Consider the following 6,864-nt stretch of genomic DNA (forward strand, 5'->3'; position numbering starts at 1 on the left):
TGATGGGAGTGTCGGTTTAGTTCCGATCTTGAATTCTTCAATCTTGTACTGTCTTTGCTAGGTCAGCACAATCGCCTAACTGTCAGCACAATTTTGTATTGGGCGATTAATCATTTAAACGGTTTTAATTATTTTTTATTTTTTATCAAAACGGGTCAATCATTTGATTCGAACGATCAGACCATTTGACCCAATAACCCACCCCTGACCGATTCAGTCTCCAGGTCGATTTTAAAAACTATGCTTCTTGCTATCTGCAGAACCTTGAACCTTGAACCTTGAATCTAAGAAATAGAAGCAAAATAATGCATGAACCTTGAACCTAGAACCCGACAACGACGCAGGTGGTGCCGATGCTGAGGTTCGTGTCAGACTCTCACCCATCTCTCAAATAGCTGCTCTCCAACTTGAGAAAAAATGATGATACAATTTTGAAGAAAAATCAATAAAATAATCCAGACATCTTGAAGACACGAAAAAAATACATGCAAGAACTTAATGCAAAACAAATTGGTTTAGGATAATTGAAGAGCATGTGATATTGAAGGAAAACGAACCTATTTCAGCATCACCCAGAAATGATGCTGATATGGGAACTGTAGACATGAAATGAGGTAGAGAGCCTACCTCTAATGTAGCGCTTAGGACACTGGTTTTGCTTCGGAGAGATTGAACCAACTGGAAAAGGCAAATGTGCCTGGAAGATGATGGATTTTGGTTCTGTTTCAAATGTGCTTTGAAACAGAGACAATTTAGGATTTTGGCTCTCCTAACGTGAATGCTAAAATCTGCAAAAAAAAAATCACATTTTGGCTCTTTTTTATTTTCGTTGCTTCATTTTTTGAGAAAAATTAGGATTTTACTTCTTTTAACGTGAATGCTAAAACCTGCGAAAAAAAATCGTATTTTGGCTCGTTTTGTTTTCGTTGCTTCTTCCTTCGAGAGTGGGAATGGAGATATTCTCTGCTCTCTGATCTCTACCTCTCAATATAGAGGAGGCTGGAGGCTTATCCTGTTTACGAGTGTGAGAGAGAGAGATGAAGATCTAAACTCAACAGTTTTGTTGATCTCTTTGATTCCGCCAAATCTCCCCGCCGCTGGACGATGAGCATTGCTAAGGTGAAGGTAGTGGAGGAACATTATGACGGTAAAGAGGGATGAAGGATAATATTAGGTTTTAGAAAAAAAAAATTATTACTCATGTGATATCACATGTATACAGAGGAGTAGAACTAAAATAATATATAAATAATAAGGATAGAATTACCATAAGAATAATTTAAAAGATTTGCCCTTAAAATAATCATATAATAATATATCTTTGACTATTTAGTCAACGTACGAAATTAAAAATTATTGATTCCGGATCCGATCATATTGAATCGGATTGCGATAACATTTTCAAATGGAATCGCCTTATTGGGAACGGATGGAGATACACCCCTACATGCTATAACCTCTGAGGCAGGTTTTCTTCCATTTTTTCCCTGTATTTCTATTCAATGTGTGACGGGTGTGCTAGGCGGTGTTTGGCATAAAAAAAAGGTAAGAAAAGGATAGGAAAACCGGTACAAAATTACATTCTCAACATATACTAATAGATATTTACACACGTATAAAGGGATACGTGTGCAAGGAAAAAAGTCCATGAGATCTGAACTCACTTGTCACAAATTCACAACGTCCTATTAGGAAAAGGATTGGGTTCATAATGAAAAAAAAATAGAAAAGTAATAAATGATGGGTTAATAATAATAAAAAAATAAGGTAAAAAGGATGGGAGAATATTACACATCTTGGAATGAAAGTCACCTAAAACTAAAACTAGAAGTAAAATGCTGTGGGAACACAGTTCTAGTATTGGTATATTTTATCAATGCATTACGTATTCATTATTATATTTAAAACTTGTCTGTCAACAAACAAAATGCACCAGTGGTCTAGTGGTAGAATAGTACACTATCACGGTACAGACCCGGGTTCGGTTCCCGGCTGGTGCATGAAAATTTAGTATTTTTACGTGACACCAAAGATAGATATCATGTACCCTGGCTTCATAGATATTCTGTGCGTGTGACCAAATTCTGTTGCTTTTTTTTTTTGGCTCAATAGATATTGTATCTATTTGGTATTGCTTCCATTTATTAAATAAATATTTGTACTTGATTTGTTTTTAAAATTGAGAAAATTACTTGATAAACTGTTTATGGACAATTAGGCGTCATTAGGCGATCAACACAATAGTGAAAAAACGTTCAACCGTTGAGGGAAGTGGTAAAATAAAGTTTTCCCCAATAGTTGGTGCGTTCAAAACCCACTTTTATGAATATCAATACGTACAAATGAATATGATGGAAAAAATATTGATTTGGCAATGCTTTAATAAACACCTATCACGAAACACTCATAGAATAAAGCACATGCATTATGTGTATGCATGACCAAATTCTACTGTTTTTCTTTCTTTTTTTTTTTAAGTTTAACACGGAAAGGTTTTGACTAAGGGTGGAGTTAGTTTTTCTTGAGAGGGCCCAAAAACTAAGGAGTACAAACACAAATATATATAATGCAAATACATACAAAACAATACAAAATATAAGGTTTTGCACTCTACATATTTGCATTTGTACTCCTTCCAAACGAGATTAATAAATAACAGAGAGGGAAGGGGGGCTAAAAACTACTAAACATGGTTAAAGGGGCCAAAATATATGTGGGATTTAAATGGATATTATGGTGAGTTTAGGCTGGGGGCATGGCTCTCCTCCACCACCTCCTGGCCCTGCCCTTGGTTTGACAGATAAAAACCCCTGTGAATTTTTGATTAAAACCCAGCTCATTGATTGGTTAGTACTTTTGTGATGCCAGCTGATTATAAGTTTTTACTGTATTATCTCCTTCCGACATAATAGTTGAACCCTTATATAATATTTTAGCTAGTAACATAAGATTGTACATAACAAGGTTTCAGTTTGACATTTTAAAAGCTTTTTTTTTTCTTTTTTTTTTTGAGTTGGAAAGGCTTGAAGCCAACTTTCATTCACGTATAAAATCTTGATTTACACTAATTTCATTGGGAGATAAATCAGAATTAGGCAGAAGAGAAATACAAGAGGGAGTGTGACCCACCCAAAAGTAATGACTATTTACACCAATTTTAACAAGTTTATGAACAATACTGTTGAAGTTCCTATGGACATGATAAACCAAGACTAAATCAAAGCAAAGGAGAAACTGCTGCATGGAGTCCATAATATGTGTATGGACCACGGTGAAAGGGAAGATTCCACTATATATATATATATATTTCAAAACTTATGATCAAGGGACTGTTTGTAACATGAATGTTTTTATTTTCATTTATTTTTAAAATTGTCAAGGCTTAGTTTCGAAGGAATACAAATACAAATACATACAAAATAATACAAAATACAAGGTTTTGCACTCTATATATTTGCATTTGTACTCCTTCCAAATAGAGTCCAAGTTATATATATATATATATATATATTTCAAAACTTATGATCAAGGGACTGTTTGTAACATGAATGTTTTTATTTTCATTTATTTTTAAAATTGTCAAGGCTTAGTTTCGAAGGAATACAAATACAAATACATACAAAATAATACAAAATACAAGGTTTTGCACTCTATATATTTGCATTTGTACTCCTTCCAAATAGAGTCCAAGTTAATAAGAAGAAATTGAACCATGTTTTTGTTGTGCTTTTGTTTTGAGAAATAAAAGTTTTGTAAATCATCCAAATAAAAGTTTTCCTTAAGGCTCAATTTGAGAAGAGTGTAAATACAAATATGTTCAGTACAAAGCCTTACATGTGGTATTTCTAAACCTTATATTTGTACTATACATATTTGTATTTGTACTCTTTCCAAACTAAGTCCAAGGCTCGATTTGGAAGGAATACAAATACAAATATGTATAATACAAAACCTTGTATTTTGTATATATTTGCATAGTACATATTTGTATTTGTACACCTTCCTTCCAAACTGAGCCTAAAGCTTAGTTTGGGAGGAATACAAATACAAATATGTAGAGTGCAAAACCTTATATTTTGTATGTATTTGTATTGTACATATTTATATTTTCACTCCTAAACTAAGCTTAAGGTTTAGTTTGAAAATAATACAAATACAAATATGTAGAGTGCAAAACCTTGTATTTTGCATGGCATCACCCCTGAATTGGTATGCTTCCCACTTTATGACCCTAGCTCCCAAGAGGCTGAGGTTATCCCCTACCATCATACTTTCACAACCTAGTACAACCCCTCAATTTTTCATAGTAAAGTTCAGATAATGTCTCTATCGATTCGTATGTATAAATATTAAATCCACTCTCCAGGATGTTGTCTCAGAATTCATGAGCCCTCAAATGCCTGTAAACATGAAAGGAATGACTGAGTAGTGTCATTTTCCAAGATATCCTCAAGGTTTTTAAAACCAAATCGAACAATAAACCGGTCAGGGTGTGGTTCCTGGGTCAAATTTTTGATTGTTCTAATCGAACAGACGACCCATTTTGACAAATAAAAAAAAAAAAAAAAAAGCCAAAACCATTGGACAATTCGAATGGTTTGATCACCCGGGTCAACGGTTTAATGACCAAAACAATGATTTTTGACGAAATAATGGTTATGGGGTAAAACAGAATGATCACCTGACCGGTTCCCGGTTTTTCCAGTCCGATTTTGAAAACCATGGATATCCTTATAGTTTCATTACTTTACTTACTAAAACCTACTTTTTTTTATACAATGAAAAGATTACAACCAACAAGAAAGGGCTCTTCTAGCAGTGTTGAGAAAGATAATGAAGCTAAGATCCCACGGATAACCATTCACAGACTCTTCATCTCTGGATGCACCTCTATTTGCTGTGCTAACCAATCGACAGCTTGATTGCCTTTCAGTGGACGTGTACGTAGAAAAATTTTGCATGCATGTCACGAGCTAGCATCTTGCATTCATCTAGGATGAATCAACACATTCAGGGTGCCTCTGGTGTTCCTTATAGAATCTTGATCACTTCAATCACTACAAATGGGTATGGGCTTAGTATAACTAAAAGCTGGGCCAATTTATTGTGGGCTTGAAGGAATGCCCAGTGCCCACATTTGACATTTCTGCTATTAAGATGGAAGTTTTTCCAATACTTCCCATCTTTTTTTTTTCATCAATACCCCTTTGTGATTTTTAACTACATAGCCAAAGCCACATCTCTGCTATTAAGTGGTCCATTTGATCCACTTTAAATCTTAATTTGTCTCCGATAGAGCCCTCTAGACCAATATCCTTATTGGATTCAATGTACTCCATGGTGTAGTTCCAAGCCTTAGCTACGAGGTCTCGGGGGTCATTTCAAGGTTCAGAAAGATTTTATCATTCCTACAAATTTTCCCACAAGAACCAGAATACAGAAGCAATTCTTTCAAAATACCATTGAACCATCCAGTGACCCTTATTCTCGATGGCTCTAGTCCACCAGTCTATTAGATTCTATTTTGGGTCAGCCATTTGGTTACCCAAGTCTTGCTCCGTTAGTCTCCATACCTGTGAAGCCACAAGATGTGATCTTGATCCTCCTCTTGACCGCAAAAGGAGCATTGGGTATTTATATTTAGACCCTTGTGAGCTAGGTTTTCCTTGGCTGGGATTTTGTTTAATATTAAAAGTCGAAGAAAAGCCTTGATTTTTTTTGGACAAATGAGTTTCCTATAACTTTGAACCAATCTCACAAAGGTAGGCTCAATCGTGATATTCTCTCAAAGAATATTGTAGGTAGATTTCATTGAGATTTTTTCCATTTGTATTTGGTCCCCATATGATCTCATCCCCTTCATTGTTTAATGGGAGATGAATATCTTTGATTTGTTGGACCATCTTGAGGTAAGATTTCCTCTAGTTTGGGGAGTTATAGTTCTTGATAGTTATTATCTCATTTAAAGGTCTCTTGTTTGCCCACATATCTTTCTAGAATCCGTAGTTTGATCCATTTTCGATTTTCCATCCGATGCCTTTAATTAGATTTTTTTTTTCTTTTTTGCGTTGGTTCTTTTTTCCTCCTCTTTTAGGTATTTCTTCTTGACCACTTGAACCCATAGGTTATTTTCGTCCTTAATAATTTTCCACTCTAGCTTCATCATGTTTGCTTTATTCATATGGGTTAGTTTCCTTAGGCCTAAACCCCCATTTGTTTTATCCATACAGACCAGATCCCATTTGGTTACAACAAGGTCTCTTCATTTTTTCGGTAAGTTATTTATCCGAGTAAATGCAATTACCTGTGTAAGTTTTTTCTTGAAAACGCTTACCCGAGTAAGTGCATTTATCCATGTTCTTTTATTTCTCAGGTAAATAGGGTAATAACCATTTTACTCATATAAATTCATTATTAAAAGGGGCATTTTTGTTTCATTCAAGTGTTGGAAACTTTCCTCATAGGAGATGGGTATCACTTGCCCAAGTGATACCCAGGAAAATAAACTTTCCCTGATCCCCACATTAATCTGAAAAACGAACATGATATTCTTGGTCAATGAGAATCCCGTTGACCAACTTTCCCCCCTCTCAAAATCCAAAAAAAGAACACCCCCCAAAAGTTTTATTGGTCAATTTGAAATTCTAAAGAAAATTTCTTTGAGCTTTATCTATTTCTTTAGCTAATTCTTTTGGGAAGCTAGAGCTGCTCATATAGCATTGGGCCAAATTACCCACTATTGATTTTAGGAGGGTTACTCTTCCACCTAGTAAGAAAGATTTTCTCTTCCATCCTTCAAGTTTTCCTTTTATTTTTCTAGAACTTTTCTGAAAGTTTCTTTTATTTTTCTAGAACTATTTATGA

The sequence above is a fragment of the Nelumbo lutea genome, chromosome 6 (genome assembly GCF_056320005.1).
Source record: "Nelumbo lutea isolate HS-2025 chromosome 6, American lotus-T2T, whole genome shotgun sequence".
NCBI classification, from domain to species: Eukaryota; Viridiplantae; Streptophyta; class Magnoliopsida; order Proteales; family Nelumbonaceae; genus Nelumbo; species Nelumbo lutea.